Source organism: Papio anubis, chromosome 9 (genome assembly GCF_008728515.1).
Source record: "Papio anubis isolate 15944 chromosome 9, Panubis1.0, whole genome shotgun sequence".
NCBI classification, from domain to species: Eukaryota; Metazoa; Chordata; class Mammalia; order Primates; family Cercopithecidae; genus Papio; species Papio anubis.
The window spans coordinates 26832948-26851258 of NC_044984.1; the positions used below are offsets into that span (position 1 = coordinate 26832948).

An 18311-nucleotide genomic window follows, 5' to 3' on the forward strand; every position below is an offset into this window, starting at 1 on the left:
TTCTTTGACCTTCATGGCCTCCTAATACCTGTCAACTTTTAAAAATCTGTGCATGTACTACGCAAAGCAATCTAGATTCAATGCAATCTCTATCAAAATACCAATGACATTTTCACAGAAATATTTTTAAAATCTTAAAATGTATGTAAAACACAAAAGAGTCTGAATAGCCAAAGCAATCCTGAGCAAAAATAACAGAACCAGAGGCATCACACTACCAGACTTCAAAGTATACTACAAAGCTGCAATAACCCAAACAGCATGGTACTGGCATAAAAATAGACACATAGAAGAATGGAAAAGAATAAAGAACCTAGAAATTAATCCATGGATCTACATCCAATTAATTTTTGACAGGGACACCAAGAAATTTCATGGATAAAAGGACCATCTTTTCAATAAATGGTGCTGGAAAAACTGGATATCGATATGCAGAAGAGTGAAGTGAGACCCCCTACCTCTTGCCATATACAAAAACCAACTCCAAATGAATTAAAGACTTAAATGTAAGATCTGAAACCATGAAACTACTAGAAGAAAACATAGGGGAAATGCTTTAGGATATTGATTTGGGCAAAGATTTTATGGATAAAACCCCCAAAACACAGGCATCAAAAGCAAAAATAAGCAAATGGGATTATCTTAAGCTAAAAAGCTTCTGGACAGCAAAAGAAACAACCAAGAGTGAAAAGACAACCTGCGGAAAAAATATTTGCAAACCATTCATCTGATAGGGGCTTAATATCCAGAATATACAAGGATCTCAAACTTGTCAACAGCAAAAAACCAACCCTGATTAATAAATAGGCCAATAGATACATGAAAAGAATATTCAATATCACCAATCGTCAGGGAAATGCAAATGAAAACCACAATAAGTTATCTCACCCCAGTTAGGATGGGTATTATCAAAATTGACAAAAAAAAATAACAAATGTTGGAGAGGATGCAGAGAAAAGGGAACTCTTATTTACTGTTGATGGGACTCTGGCCCCGTTCTCCTTGCTAAACTAGCACAGCCACTATGAAGAACAGCATGGAGGTTTCTTGAAAAACTACAAACAGAACTACCACATGATCCAGCAATCCCACTGCTGGGCATTTATCCAAAGGAAAGAAAATCAGTGTATCAAAGAGATATTTGTACCCGAATGTTTATTTCAGCATTATTCACAATAGCCAAGATATGGAATCAACCTAGGTGTCCAACAAGAGATGAACAGATAAAGATAATATGGTATATCCACAATGGAGTACTATTCAGCCATATAAAAGAATGAAATATTGTCATTCATGGCATCATGGATGGAACTGGAGGACATTATATTTAGTGGAATAAGCTAGGAACAGAAAGTTAAACATCACATGCTCTCACTCATATGCAGGAGCTAAAAAAGTTAATCTCAGGGCGGGCACAGTGACTCATATCTGTAATTCCAGCACTTTGGGAGGCCTAGGCAGGTGGATCACTTGAGGTCAGGAATTCAAGACCAGCCTGGCCAACATGGTGAAACCCCATCTCTACTAAAAATACAAAATTATCCAGGTATGGTGGCACGTGCCTGTAATCCCAGCTACTCGGGAGGCTGAGGCAAGAGAATCACTTGAACCTGGGAGGTAGAGGTTGCAGTGAGCTGAGATTGCCACTGCACTCCAGCATGGATGACAGAGAAAGACTCCACCTCAAAAAAAAAAAAGTTAATCTAACAGAAGTACACAGTAGAACAGAGAGAGGAATCTAGAGGCTGGAAAGGCCTTGAGGGAGGGGAGGAGATGGGGAGAGATTTGTTAAAAGATACAAAATTACAGCTAGATAGGAGGAATAAGTTCTAGGATTCTATATCACTGTAAGATGACTGTAGTTAACAGTAATATATGCCTTCAAATACCTAGAAGAAAATGGAATGTTCCCAACACAAAGAAATGATAATTGTTTGAGGTGATGCATATGATAATTACCCTGATCTGCTCACTATACATTATATATGTCCAAACATCACTATGTGCCCCATAAATATGTAAAATTAGTATAGGTCAATAAAAAATAAAAAGGAATGAAAAATCTGTGCATGGCTAAAAGAAACAGGAGTATTTATTTATTTGTAGCTTGTTTTCCAGCTACTTAGAACTCCCAATCATCATCACCAACAACAAACTGTGTTTGTTGGTGTGTGTGCAGAATTATATTAATGCAAATGCTTAAAGACCACGATAATCTAAATAAGGAAACGAGTTACATCAGTTAGGGTCTTTGGTTGTGACAAAAGAGACACACTCTGACTAACACAGGGGAAAGAAATTTATTAAAAGGATCTGTGGGACTCAATGGAAACGCTAAAGATGGGAGTCCCGGATGGGCTAAGAACAGGGGCGGCTCTGGGTGTCAGGACAGTGGGAACTTAGGCACACGCTCCTTGGGGCACTGCAGCCTGACAAAAATACTGTCAGTATTCCCCCCAGTCTTTGATCCCTTCTGCTCAAGATACAAATTCCAGTGAGAGAGAATATGATCAGCCAAACTTGGCTCACAGGCCCACCCTTCCACTGGTGAGAGGTTGGGACTTCCTGGGGGTTGTCTAGAACTGGGCCCACTGAAGGGGAGCCTGAGCAGTAGATATCCAAGAGCAGAGGGGAGTTCCCCAAAACAAAATCAGGGTGCTATGACCAAAAGGAGAGATGATGGAGGCTGAGGGGCAAAACCCAAAGTGGCCACCAGAGTTGAGAAATAAGTAGATTCCAGTGAGGACGAAGAAGATTCAAACTATGTCCATTTTTATCATTGTGCTGAGGTTTGTTGAGAACGTTGCTCCTCCTTTTCTGAAAATAGAAAGCCAAGATGCTAGGATTAGTGTTCAAGGCCAGGCTACCGAAGAGAATGAATTGGATAAGAGTAGCAAACATGATATAGCCCTATGAGTCCGGAGATGCTAAGTGTTTTTCACATATTAACTAATTTAATCCCAGCAGGAACCCAAAGAGGTAGGCATTCTACTCAACTTCATTTTACAGAGGAGAAAACTGAGGCATAGTGAAATTAATCCACTTCCTTAAGACTGCACAGGTGCTACCATATGCAGCCGAGTAAGTATTAAAACCCAGGCAATTTGGGGCAGTCTGGCTCTGATCCACCACACCTCTGGACCTTTGCATAACAAAATATTCAAAGACAAACATTTCAAAGAAAATGCGGGGCTCTGTTCTTCTCTCCTATGCTGAAGAGAGGGATCTACAGGGAGAGGGACATTTTCAGTGATAGTTAATCTCTGCTTCGTGGACTGAACTTGGGGGTTTCATCAATAAACACCTGTTCCCATTCAAATGTAACACACTGAGACAGAAATCACTGGCACGCGAAGACACATGCTCACATCCTGGGAAGCCGGCTACGTGGTTGTATTTCCTAAGGGCAGTTATTCGAAAGTACTGTCGTTTTATTTTTAGTTTCCTTCAGAATCTACCCCAGAGCACATCTCTTCACTGTCTCTCCCAGACACTCCTCTGCTTTTCAAAAGGAGAAACACTGAACCTTCTCTCCTCCACACTAAAAGGCCTTTGTCCGAAACCACACATGTCGATTTTAAACAGAAAATAATATTAAAGCACAGTGCTTCCTTTATGTGCCTCATGCAGCTTTCTGAGTTCCTGTGTCCCTAGATTTATGATGTGCTCCACACTTTCCACCTTCTCAGTGCTGTTTTCCCACATTTGAAGGAGAAATGATCAAGAGATTTGTGCTGGAGTAAATTTATTCTGTCTTGAGCTGGGTGAAGTTTCCAAACTCACCACAGCATGGAAAATATAAATGCTGTAAGCATCGTGCCTCCTTCCTAGAGGCTGCCGACAGGGAGACACCAGGCCCGGGGCAGAAATGAACGTTGCATTCTTGTGATGACTTGCTGCTCAGAGACGTTTGGCTCCTCTGAATCGAGTGACAGAAACCTGACCCGATTTCATGATCTAACACTTGGTTACCCACTGGGGAGGAAATCTCCTGTGCCCCGTCCCCCCTTTTTCAACACTCTCTCTTTCCTTAAGGACGAGAGAACTATGACTCTGGGTGGCTGAACACTGAGCTGGAGAATTGTTCCTGTTCTTAGGACAGAACACTAGAGTCAACAGCAGAAAAGTATGGTGAAGTTCATTTTCACCTTTCAATAAAGTAAACCACTGACTTCCAGTCATAATTCTGAAGGCATGTGTCCTTCTACTGAAGAACATGAAGCTTAGGCTCAGGGAGCAGAAGCTCAGAAATAGTAGCTTGCTGCATGGGATTTCCTCCCAGTTCTGTCGGGATACCTCAGCCTTGGTTCCTGTTCCCTTCTGTACGTGATATAACTGTCCACCTGCTCCTGCCATGCCAGGAGTCCCCTTATCCAGTGGACCCGGCACCTCAGGGACCCGAGACGGTCCATCACAGGGTTGGGTGGGGCATTATTAGTGGATGAGTCAACCTCATCACAGAGTGGGTGAGGGTAACAGCCACCTCCTCCTTGATGCCTGGAGTCAGGCAACCTCCACCATAAAATGACTTTAATATATGCATTTGGCTAGGTAAGATGGTCCCAGTTTCTAAGTCCTTCATGCTTTGCTGCTTTCCTTCTTGCCCCTCTTTTATTACAAACAAATCACCCATTCCATAGTTTCTTCTAGTGTCCTAACAGGAATGACAGCAGGGAGGGGGTAGCCCGGAGCCTGCCTTTTTGGGATCTGCTGCGTGAGACCGAGAATACTTTTCATCAGAAAGCGGAGGCCTTTTGTTGCCTCCGTGACCTGGGCACTGCTTCTCCCTGCCACACTCTTATCTCCCGCGAGCCTGGCTTCCTCGCTGTTTCTGGGTCCCCTGCACACTCTTCCCACCTCAGCATCTTTGCTTTGTCCGTTCCCACTGCGGAGATTGCTCTTGCTTCAGATGTCCAGTTGGCTAATATCCTCACCCTCTTTAAGTCTTTGATCACTTTCTCAATGAGGCCTACCGTGAGCATCCTATTTAATCCAGCAACAAATCTGCCCTGTCCTCCCCACTTCCAATCCCCTTGCCCCATTCTGAGTCTTTGTTCCGTAACACTATCCCTTCTAACGGCCACAGCACCTACTTGTTTATTGTGCTTAACACATGTTTATGATGTTTCCTCCCATTAGATTAAAAGCTCATGGGGGCAGGGATCTTTCTCTGGTTTGCTTACTGATGCATCCCAAGTTCCTAGAACAGTGGCTGTCACAGTCACTCAAAATATTTGTAGGGACTCAAACTATTTGAATGAAAGGCGATTATGGTCAGTCGGAGCTTACCAGTGTGACATAAGCCTCTGATGGGCCACAAATGGGTTACAGATGTGCTGAGATATTGACACCCTCAGCCCTTGAGGTGTCTGGCCAGGGTTTGGAGAAGCTGAATGCTTTGGCAATTATGTCCTGCTGCAAGTAGCCTTCTATATTTACTCCAATATACTTCATAATATTGCCATTTTCTAGGTGTTTCGGGACGTTAAAACGTTTGGGAAGCACTTCCCTACAACTAAGCTGTGTCCTGGCATGGAATATACAGTGCGCTTTTCACTCTGTTAGGTGGAATGCCTGTGTCGCATTTCGGAAGTGCTCATATATCTGGATATTAGTATTTCCCAATTTCAATCAAGCATTAGTTCAGTAACAATTTCTGTTGTTCGTCAATGAAATGTTCTTTTTAAACAAATGATTTTATGCCATGAGTTACATATTTTGAAACATCAAGAATCTATGTTAAATGAATAAAAGAATTAGTAAATATGTATCAGGAGAGTGAATAAAAGTCACATTAAAAACATTGAAATTATTGATGGTGATTGCGGAGGTCGTGGTGATGCAGTGTGGAGGCCTGAAAGATGGTGCCAATGGATTTTGTCCTAAATTCTTACGCCTGGTTGCTCTAAAATGACAGTTTCTTTAAGAGGAAGGAAGGGGAGGAGAGATGATGGGAAGGCTTTCCCTAGAAAGACCTCAAGGTCTGAGGATCTGCTTCCCCTGCCTTTTTTTTTTTTTTTCCTTTTAACCACAACAAAAACTCTTAGCATCACCTTTAGGCTAATCCTAAGTATAATCAGAAAGGTCATGATGCTAGATTTCTTACAAAATATCACTGCAGGGCATATGCAAGCTCTTGGCTGCTTGGTGAGTGGGTATTAAACCAGAGCTATCAAGGACTGAGAGGTAATGAGTCAGAGATTGAGAATCAAGACTAGAAGAGCCAGGGGAAGCCTGGGAGGAAAGCTCAGGGCCAGACAAGGCACTTGGCTGGATTCGGAAGTGCCCAGAATTTGGCAAGCATGATAGAACTTGGAGCCAGGACTTAGGCAGAAGCCAGGAAACTCTGGGTTCATGAGGTGAAGGCTAAATGGAGTGGGGAGAGAGGGTCAGGAAGAAGACAGCAGGAACCAGCAGCAGGGATGTCTTGAAACCAAGACAAGTACCTCAGCCAAGAAGCCTCATATGTGCCTCTTGCCAAGACAAAATGCAGCACCTGGAACAGTGTGCCAGAGCCTGCAGGTGGGAACGGGGTAAAGAGGCTGACATGGCTTAATGACCGGGGTGGAGCTAGAGCCAAGTGAAGGTTCTGGCAGCCAGCCTCCCTCTCTGGGATGGTGATTACTTCCTTCCCCTCTTTCTAGATCTTATGCAGCACTTTTGACCTAGAAACTCTGGAGCAAACAGACCAGGATGCCAAACACGAAGATAAATGATTTCTGAGGTCCCTTCAACAGTGGGATCATGGCCAGAGGAGCCACTGCCTGTTAACTTTGAGGACTCAGGGAAAGGCTGATAATGTCTGAATAGGGAGAGTTCAAGGTGGGGCACACCCAGGATCTGACCTCTGACCATCATACCATGGGCTTCAGGATTATATATACAGTTTAAAAAATCAGAGCTCATTAATTAATCTAATGAAAATGGTTTGTACTTCCATGTGTTCAACTCTTTTTACTGAGTACCTACTATGTGCCACACCCCGCTGCTCCCTAGCAGCATTACCCTGACTCTCCTGGCCAACCGTGGGTATTTTTTATTCTGTCATTTATCTCCCTTCTCCCTCCAGCTGATACTTTCCTCTATGAGTGCAGTTTGCTATAAGTTTACTTATATTCCTTTTACCTGCTGCAGATTTTTGCAGGTGTCTGCATTTCTTGACCATTCTGTAGGCATTTAGAAGATGACTATTTGGCTTCTGAATGTTCTTCTGCTATTACGTATTCCAAAGCTGTACAGAAAGTGTATTCACAAGGAAGATGGAAAGCTAAGAGGAAAACAGTTGCAATGCAACCTATGTCCTGTGCTCTAGCCTCAAACTCACGAGGACTTGGTGTTCTAGGACCTGTGAGCCATTAGAGCACAGACTACTTGGGTAATGTGGTTGAACACGGGGAAGAGATGGGTTGGATGGAGTAGGTCTAATTTAGGAAAGGATGGATGGAGAGAAAGGACAGATAATAAAGATGATGATGATACTGCTCATTTATAATCTATATAGTCACTATAGCACACTCATAGAGAAGAACACAGACTTTGAAGCCAGGGAGATGTAAGTTCCAATGCCAGAGGTGACACTATTTGTGTAATCCTGACCAGGTCATTTAACTTTTTGGGTCTCTGTTTTCTCATTTTTCATATAAATATAAACATACCTACCTCTCAGGGAGGGTTGTTTTGAAGATTAAATAACAAGGTCATATATTTAAAGTGCCAAAAGGGTGAATTCTGTGGTTGTGACATAAAATGGGTGGTTAATAAATGGTGAGTAATGGTAAGTTCAGCCACTCGTTATTGAGGATCTGAGATGTTCTTGACTTTGTAGCTGGCACAGTAATATTTTCTCATTACCTGTCACCTATGAGGTAAGAATTATCCCATTTGAGAACTGAGGATCCTGAGACTTGGGGAAATTAAATAAGTTATTCAGGTTTACATAATTAATGAGAGAGCCAGTCCAGGTAAGTAAGAATGGAAGAAGCAAATTAACAGTTACTGAATGTTTAATGTGTACCAGGCATTGTGCCAGGTGCATTACAAGCATGAAGTCATGAAATTGTCATAATAATCCTACGAGATAGGCATTGCTATCTCATTGTACATGAGGAAACTACTTTTCACAAGGTCTACCAGTAGACAGTCAGATTCCAGCCTAGATCTGGCGATCTCCAAAGCTTATGATCATCTTGAAAAGAGAGAAGCAAGATAGGCCTCTGGTTTCTCCCACTATGAGATAAAGTTTGGGTCTTTAGAATTAAAAAAGAAAAAAGCTGATTTCAGGAATGAAGAAAAGATTTTGACCTTCGGGACTTGTGAATATTTGAGAACCATATGTCCTCTGATGGTTTGCTTTGTTTCCATTCATAGTCACCCCAGCTCTACTCTGGTAAACATAGGCGCTATCTGGTCTCGTGCCTGGGGTATTAAAATTTATGGGCACTCCTGGAGCCTGGTCACTTGGAGAATCAGTGTCCCTGGCTGCTTGTTGTGTGATAGAGGCTAATGTCTCAAACCAGTCAAGGCAGATGCTCTCTGTACCTAGACACAGGACCAAGCTTTAGGAATGACAAAGGAAACTCCTTATTTAATCATGAGAAACTGAGAATATTGCTTTTTAGAGAGGAAAAAAACTAAATACAAAGTAAAGAGAGGGGAACTCAGGTCAGTGCAGGCCACTTGGCTTGGCAAGCTATCCGTTTAGCTCACCCTTTTCCCAGGATGGCTCGATCCTGACTCAGAACCTTTGGCGGAGTGACTAGCTGCAGGAGATGTGACTATTAAGGAGAGAAGGAAGAGAAAGCAAAGTTCTTCATCAAGTTTACTGTGACAAAACAGGACAGCGAGGGAGGCAGAGAAAAAACAAGTCCTTTAGAAGGTCTCCGTCTAATTTATGTACCTCACAACGACAGGAGTGAGGTCACTGGTCACTGGTATGCTCAGAGGAGGTGTCACACACCAGCCCTGTGCTGAAGGCTTCAGTTTCATCTATTCAACATTCAGTAAATGGTGGCTGTGTACTTACTATTTGTAGGGTAGGATACAGCAGTGAGTAATTCCCATATGGAATTCTTTTTTGTTGTTTACTTTGTTTTCAAGAGACAGGATCTTACTATGTTGACCAGGCTTGCCTTGAACTCCTAGCCTCCTGAGTCGCTGGGACTGTGGGCACCAGCCACCTGTACTTGACATGGTGCTTACATTGCGAAGAATAGGGGAGAAGGTGTACAGACAATTAACCAAATTAAATATACAAATAATGTAACAGAATATTTTAGAAGAGGGTAAGTTTCATGGAGAAATACCAATACAATCACTCTGAGAGGGACGTATTATTAAATTAATTGGGCCACACCGTTGAGTAGTAGAGCTTCAACCATAAATCACGTCTTTTTGAACGAAGCTCCTGCTCTTCTTTTCTGCCCTCTGCCTTAGCTAGATGTTGAAACAAGGAAAGATTGGAAAGGTCAAGGCTGTCTCTAATTTTGTAGCTTTTTCTAATCGCCTGGAGGCAGTTACAGAATACTTTGGCATATGGCAGTAGAGAATTTATGTGGACTATAAGTTTCAGTAAAGAAACGATCTTTCCTCTGCTAGCAGCAAAGATGTTTTTGAGGTCAGCACTTCAGCCCTAGAGCCGAAGATGAGCTAGAATGAAAATCCAAAAATTCTCCTTAAGAAGATAATTTGTATTTCCATTGAGTGCAAACCCACCAGCGAGCTTGCATGCAGTTCTGAACTTTGTCATTGACAAGCATTGATACTAATCAGTGGCCTGTTTCCAGCATTGTGGGAATCATTTGATCTTTTATTAAAGAAAATTCTTCCAAAAATATTAATTTAAAAATTAATGTCAACACTCTCTGACATTCCATCTCTGAATGCTGAAGAAGAAAAAAGTTTTAGAGTTTTTTAATAATCTTGGTAAATATTATTTGAACTTTACTTCAAGCCAAAACAAGTTTCATGGGGAAAAAAAATCCTTTCTTCAGCCATGGGCAATAAATTTGGCCAGGAGGATCTGGAAGGAAGAAACTGAACAAGCTAAATACTAAGTGGACATTCATAGCCACGAACACCATGATTTTTAGAGACATTGATGCTCTCCCCTAAAATAAAAAATTGTTTTCAAGAAAATCCTCAATCTTGTCCATTGGCTCTTTATCTTCTGAGTGGGTATGTGGACATATGACATGGGCTGCTTCTTTTTTATTTTTATTTTTGTAAAATAACCAGTGGTTAATTAAAAAGCCACTGCCTGGACACATTATCCAGTGTTCCTCATATTTGGTGGAAAGAAGAAAGAAATGGAAGGCTGAAGATTTGCTCAAAATCCAAACCTCTCTCCCAAGATCAAAGCGTTTAAAGGATTAAAGAGGATGTGTGTGTGTGTGTGTGTGTGTGTGTGTGTGTGTATGTGTGTGCGCATGTGCGTGTACACGTCTGTTGTGTTTGTAGCAGCTGCTGTATTAGCTAAGCTTTACCTCCGTTTCTATAAATGGAACTTTTGCCTTTCATCTCTTTTCAGTGTTGCTTACTAGGAAGATACATGAAGGGCTTGAAGCAGGAGAAAGGATTCTAAAGGGTACTTCACTGTTCTACAGCAAGGAGAGTGTATTTATTGTCTTTTGTTTAGTAATTGCTTCAGTTGGTAGAGGAAAAGGGAAGACAGACAGACAAAAACAAAGAAGAGGAAAGAAGAAAGTGGAAGGATGAAGGGGAAAGTGGTAGGGGATCCTAAAGGGCTCTGAATTGGCTCAGAAGCAGAGAAGAATGAAAACGGCCTAAAGAATTGGATAGTAATTCTTTCAATCCCAGGCTCTGAATAAACTTGGCTCAAAAAAATAAGGTACAGATGGTGAAATGAAGTTAGCTCAGTGACATTATTTGGTGAAGAAGAAAACAAGCAGTTTGTTTTCTTCACGTGCTAGAAGTTAGATCTATTTACAATAAAGCATGGAATGAGAAGTCATGTAACCTAGACTTCAGTCTGACTCTGCTGCTCATCAGCTAGGTGACCTTGGCCAAGCCACTTGAAGTCCTTTAGCCACAGCATGCTGGCAGCAGTATTACTCCTCATTCCTAAGTCATAGGATTGCCTTGAGGATCAAATGAGATAATGTATTATATGTTTATGCTGTCGTTCAATAAGCATTTGTTGAACACCTACTATAAACAAATGGACACATTCGTGGCTCATGAAGCTTACATTCTAGGTATATTCTAAAATGTATTTCAGTATATATTGCAATATTTGAAACATGTTTATATATACTATACAGCATTTTTATAATACACAGAAACATATTTTACTTTATTCTGTAAAGATGATGAGTATGCTACTCTCTCTTATGGTAGAATTTGATAAAAGCATCTTTGTGGATCCCGTTCTACACATACTTGGGTGTGGATATGTGAATCGAAGTCTAACTGAGCAGCGCTTATGGACTGTTGGCATGCCACCTTCCCAGCACTCAGCTGAATCTAGCTTATCTCTATTCATTTTGTTTCTCAATAGATAACTAGTGCTGCCAGAAAAAAAAAAAAAACCCACCTTGAAAAGAAGAGTGAGAATGTCTGTAGGTAACTCAAACAGAAGATACCAATTGCTTTGGTTAACTTAAACAGGATGTTCACACTCAGGTAGGCTCATGGTTCTGAGACTTGCTGAGTGAGGTACTGTAAACTGCTTTTCCTTAGCTGAGACAATACAATATTGTCAAATGGAAAACAAGTTTGTAAATCACTTTTATTTTATAGAAAGAAGAGTGAGAGCTCATTCTCAAAGGCCAGGAAGTCACTGCTACAATTGTTGATATCTGAATAAAACATACTCAGAATTTGCCCTTGCTTGAAAATTGCAGGGTTCCTGGAAAAGGATCAAGATTCTCTTTTAGCTTTCTCACCCCTCCCCATCCTTTCCTATTCTAGCTCTGTTCAGACAGTTTCCCACAAGACAGGGGGTAGCCAAGGTCAGGGGCAATGGAAGTTCATCTGGATGGGGTGTGTGTGCTGCAATTCCATCTCCTGAAGGGAGGATAAAATGCAGCCAAGCAGCAACTCAGGAACTGCACACACTAAAGAACCCTACCTCCAGAATAGTGACCCTGGACCCCAATTGGTCCCAGCTGTTGAGAGGGATGAGATGGAGATTGAGAGAGGTGATGCTGTTAGAGATGGAGATTTGTCAAATGGAAAACAAGTCTGTGAATTACTTTTACTTCTATTTCACAGAAGGGAGGATGACAGCTCGAATTAAATATTCTGGAAAAGTGATTGCCAAGAGATATGTTCTTACAATTATCCTTTTGCCATGGTCTATTCCTGGAAGGTGTGGTGTGGCTCCCATGGCACTTGTTGCATGACCTTGTGAGTTTGTTCTTTGTCTTAGTCTATTCAGGCTGCTATAAAAACTACCATAGATCAAGTGAGTTATAAACCACAGACATGTATTTCTCACCATTCTGGAAGCTGGAAAGTCCAAGGTCAAAGTGCTGACAAATTTGGTGTCTGGTCGGGTCCTGCTTACTGATCCATTGTTGGCTGTCTTCTCACTGTGTCCTCACATGGTGGAAAGGATGAGGGAGCTCTCTGGGGTCTCTTTTATTTGGACACTCATCCTATTGATGAGGGCTCCACTCTCATGACCTAATCACCTCCTAAAAGTCCCACCTCATAACACCATCACACAGGGATACGGATTTCAACATACGAATTTTTTGAGAACGTGGTTGAAACACAGCGCTTCCTGAATGCACTTTTCTATCCACCCAATTTCTACTACCATATCTCTCTATGAACACCAGAGAGACAAAATCAACATGTAGTATTGCAGGAATGAAATGAATAGAATGAACATAGCATTGATTTTATTGTATTCTGTTTAATCTTGGCACCACTGCTATTGTGATAATAATCTGGATCACTTACTGATCATTCACTATGTGCTAGGAATTATTTAGTTAATTGCTTTACCTGCATGGTTTTCATTAGTTCCCCCCCAACAACCCCGTGAGTTAGGTTTGAGTATCATTCCCATTTACAATTGAGGAAACAAGCTTAAAGAGTTGAGTAACTGAGTCGCCCAGAGTGTGAGTATCAAAGCCAAGACTTGAAACCCTGACTTATCTTCATCCCTCATCCTTCAGCCTTCAGCCATTCTGCCTTGCCTTTCATATTCTCTTTGTTCTGGTACCACATCACTTTTCTTTCTTTTCTTCTTTCCTCCTCACTCCCTACCTTTAGTCTTTCACCCATTATAGAAACCAAATGGTAACATTCAATTAAAAACAGCCACCCAAAAGGAAAGCTAAGAATGTTATACACAAAGCATTAATTTTTTCTCATTCTTTTATGTTTGGAAACGTATGTGTTGGTTTCATGATGGCCGGAGGGCAGACCCAGTCCTTTCCCTTTGGTAGATACACCAAACCTACTGTAGGTTTAAATGATAATAATATTTCTTAGACATCCTCAAAGAAGTTTCCAGGGATGGCAGAGAGCTTGCATTTTATGAGACAGCTGGTTTTTAATGGCTTGGCCCTTGCCAAGAACATCACTGTTCAATAATTACAGGCCACTTGTGATCTTGGTAACCAACATGACAGGGCTTTTCATGGTCCTCCAAAGAGAGAATATCTGAAGATGTGCATGAACATGAATTTTCAAATGCTTAAATAAAGTAAAAAAGAAGTAAGTGATGTTTACAGAAAAGTTTGCAAAAGTAAAAAGAGCACATATAAATATCTCTGAGAGAAAGGAATAAAGTACCTCAAAGACCTCCAGGCTTATTACGAGTAGTGTCTTGAGAGTTGTTTAAAGCAGCGGTTCCATTGAGTTGGAGTGCTTCAGCTTGTTCCACTGGGACTGGGGTGGTCTGAGAAAGGAAAGGGCCTCCATGTTTCAAAGTTGGATGGGATGTAAAGAGCATGGCTCCAGTTGAGGGAACAGGCAAAAACAACATAGGTTTATAATGCGCTAATCCTCTATATAGACCCTACCCAGATGCCAGGCCTGAGTTAAATTGGGACGGAAAGTTTTGGTCTGCTCAGTTCATTGCCATCCATCTATGTGAGGCATTTAAAGTATATGACTGGCAGATGTGTTGGGACTATTACCAAGTTTTTTGGTGAATATATAAAATCTATTAATAAAATACTAATACTTAACATTTTTGCCAGCAATTCACATGTCATCCATTAAACTAGAGTTGAGACCTGGTGTTAGACCCTTTCTCCGCCCTTTCCTCACAGGCTCAGCCAAAGGTCTCTCCCATCACACACTGTGGCCTCTGGGCCCTGCCCCTTCTGCTGCCTCCTTGCTTGTGCCACCTTCTGCTTTGGATTCTTATCTTGATTTCCATTTTGGTGTTGATGCTTTGGAGTTTCTCTTGCTTTCTGGACCATTGTTACCTAAGGAAAAAATTTCAGTTACTATTTTCTTTGTGCTTCACATCCAAGGTCAATCCAGCCTGCTCCGAAGATCAGACAAAGTTCCTTAGATCTAAACCTAGGGCAGACCTGGCCTCTTACCCCTACTTGAATAGGGGAAGAAGCTCCATGATTATGCACACTTAAAATAAACAGTCTGTGTGAAAGTCCAGTGTACCTATATATGCCCAATTTATATCTGTTCCTTATCTACAAATTCAGCGTGGACAATCCTCCTACTCCCTAAAATCACAGGTAGGGTTCTCTTTTCCTTTTTCTCCTTCATTCTCCCTTTTTATCCACATCCCCTTACAAATGTTATCACCCTAGAAATCCTCTGAGGGGATGTCTGGTATTGTGCCAAGATGATGTCTTGGTGTTTGCAAAGAGAAAAGAAAGTGTGAGAAACAGTTTCTCCTAAGCCTGTCTGACCACATGGGCATGTAATACTTGGCTCCGTATAAAAGGATCTGTTTATTAGAGACAAAGTAGAAGAAGAATGAAGTTGGGGCAAAATGTCCATCTTCACTGACCTTCCACCCTTGGACCTAACTCATTCTTTCCTGTAGACAGCACTGGCCTTATCTGGAAGCTGAAGCCGCTCATAGTTGCAAGATGGCTCTAACAGTTTCAGGCAGTGCATCCAGACATCACATCAGAGGCAGAAACAGAATCATATCTTCCAGTGTCTTCTTTGTGAAAGCAAGAAATACTTGCTAAGTATCTCTCAGCAGGCCTTTCCTCACCTCTAATAGATCCAAAGCTAGTCATATGCCTGCCTCTAAAGTATCTGGCCACATGCGAAATAGACACCATGTCAGATGAGGCCAGTCCCTGAGGCGGTGTGCACGCTGCAAAAGTCAGCCATCAATGTTCACCATCCTGCTGCTTGTACACTAGGCCTCCCCCTTGTCTTTCTCTATGGGAGGTGTAGAAGGAGGCCTGCAACATGAGGTTTGAGATGGGTTGCATGGCAACCATCTGTGTTTCTATCATTACTGGGGATAATGGCCTCAGAAAGCCACAGAGGACTTGTTTCAGAGTCGGGAGAGAAGAGGGGCAGCTGTGAGATTTCCATTTTGTGGGGAAGGAAAGTGATATTTACTGAGCCCCTCTACGGAGTGCTGACGGTCCCCCTTCCCTAGACCTTCCTCCTAGAGTCAAGATGCAGTGGCTGAGCCTCCTGGATGCAGTGAGACACAGAAGGCCCAGGACAACACCACCAGAAAGGAGACCACCCACTTCCCACGAGGGAGAAGGCCGTGTAGACTCGCCTTTCTCCTCGTTCTTCTGTGAATTCCTCTTGTATTCTACAGATCTTGACTCAAACTCTAATTCTTCAGGAAAACCTTCTTTGGCACCCCCACCCCAGCCTGCAAGATTAGGTCCCCTAGACTCCCTTTCTATAAGCTCTCACTGCACCTTGAACTTTGTCTTCCTGTTATTTATCATGCTATGCCACTATAAATATTTACACAATTATTTGATTAATATTTGTCTTTCTGGCCAGACCATAAGTTCTGTTAGGGTCCCATCTCATGGCTGTGTGCCCCTACATACTAGACAGTCAATGCATGTTTTTGAACAAATGAATAAAAGGATCATTTATGTTTACTTTGAGGATTCTTGTTCTCTCAAACACAGCCTTCTCAGTGATTTACTTTCTGTGCTAGAAAAAAAGTGTGATTAGTCTCCATTCTACAGGCATGTCAACCAGATAATGTTTTTCCATGACTTAGTGTTGAAGGACTTTTCTAACTTACCGAAACATCACTAGTAATAGTAGCCCACTTCAAATGTGACTTTCTTACTTAAGGACCCAGAAGATGCTAAAGGTTGTTGCCAAGAAGCCAAGAAGCATCTAAGCATTTCCTAATACACTCAATGGCTGGCACATAGCAAGTGTTCAGAAAGTATTTACCCTCTTTCTGTCCTTTCATTTACGTTTGCCTTATTTTCTCATTCATTTCTCCTCCTCTCCCTCCATTTGTTTCCTCTATCAGTTTTCATCTTTTCTCCTCTCGCTCCCTTGCCTTCCCTCTTACTGTGGCTCCTTGGCCTAGAAGATTCCTGAGGCCTCCACCTGCACTGTTCAATATGGCAACCACGAACCACATGTGGCTACAGAAAGCTGGAAATGTGGCTGGTCCAAATTGAGATGTCCTGGAAGTGTGAGGTGGACACAGAGTTTCAAAAATTTAGTATGAAAAAGGAATGTAAAATAGCTCCTTAATAAATTTTATAATCATTGTGTGTTGAAATGGTAATATTTTAGATAAAGTGGATTAACCAATATGTATTAAAATTAATTTTGCTGGCTTCTGTTTAAAAATGTGGCTACATTTTTAAAATATACAATATTTTATGTGTGGTTCATATTTCATTTCTATGGAAAGTGCTGATCTAGACTGTGCACAGGTGGTTTTTTTGGTGGTAGGAGAAGGAGCTGTATATTTGAAAGGCAGCAGGTTGCACTGCTGAATTCTCAGCAAATGGTATAAATTTATGTAACACCTTTTAGAGCTTATGTGGACAGAGTGCTGGAGAAATATGCAACATTATTCTCCAAAATAGTGTTTCTCACTTTTGTTTTTTGGGAGATGCTAAATACATGTTCACTCTAATGTCTTCTCAGTCTATATTTGGTGTATCTCCCCACCCCCAAAGAATTTGTTGAGCTTTAGTAACTATAATGTGTATTAGGAGAGTAATAAAAATATTGCTTTCCCTAAACGGTGTATCTCTTCCCACCACTGTGGGTTATCATACTGTTCACTCCTTGGGAGTATTTCTTGTCAGTTAAAACTAAAACCACAATTGGCCACAGCCACTAATGGCCTTTTCTAAGTTGCAGCTGCTTTGACAAGGCAAGAACATCAAATTGTTCATCTTTGGGATGATATATAATAAATCTATTATGGAGAAAATATAGGATTAGATCAATTGATACAAATTTCAATTTTCCTTAAAATCCACATTGCTATATCAAAAGTATTCAGATTTAAGTGGAAAAATTCTCAACCGCAAACTTAACAGAAATTAGGATGTTCAAGTGTCTTTACCACTACCTAGTTGAGTGAATTTGGTCAAGTCACAGAATTTAACTTCTTTGTGCTGTGTATCTGTTTTTAAACTTTTATTTACTTCTTTAAGTGGAAGTAACACCTGTTCTATTCAAGGAGAACTGTTGATTGAGAAAAATACATACAGCATTAACAACAATTCAAGGAGGAAGGAAATGATTGATAAGCAGAAATTCAAGCAATGGACCTTATGCTTTGAATTTGTTTTCTGGGAAGGCAAGTTTGAAAACTACTGATCTCAAATAATAAGTAGGTGAGAATCAAAAGGAATATTCTGAGTATAGGGGTGAGTGGTGGTGCAGAAGTATTTAATAAGGGAAGACTAACTTTTCCAGGTGTTAAAACAGACTTTAAAGCAAACATAACTAAGACATCATGGACCTTAAAGAACATGAGAGTCACTGGAACAAACAAATGGCTCAGAAATCAGTGGAGAAACAGTTCAATAGGGAAATAATATTTTTTAAAAAACAAATAGTGTTGTGTCAACACATTATCAACATGCAAAAGAATAAAGTTGGAACTATTCCTTACACCATATAAAAAATGAACTCAAAATAGATCTTAAACCTACACGTAAGAACTGAAATTACAAATCCCTTAAAGAAAACATTGGCATAATCTTTGTTAACTTAGATCAGGCAATAGTTTGTTAAAATGACACCAAAAGCACAAAAACTAAATATATATTATTTTTGGCTGGGCACGGTGGCTCACGCCTGTAATCCCAGCACTTTGGGAGGCAGAGGTGGGTGGATCACCTGAGGTCAGGAGTTCGAGACCAGCCTGGCCAACATGGAGA

At 41.2% G+C, this 18311-nt stretch overlaps 1 long non-coding RNA gene across 1 annotated transcript; it reads right to left on the reverse strand.

The window, feature by feature from the left end:
- Positions 1-1643: 1643 nt before the first annotated feature.
- Positions 1644-18259, reverse strand: LOC108580938. Its single transcript, XR_002515591.2, has 3 exons — positions 13768-18259; positions 9023-13668; positions 1644-2817 (listed from the first exon to the last, which is right to left on the reverse strand). It is a non-coding gene; the product is annotated as an uncharacterized LOC108580938 (long non-coding RNA).
- Between the last annotated feature and the right edge of the window lie 52 nt (positions 18260-18311).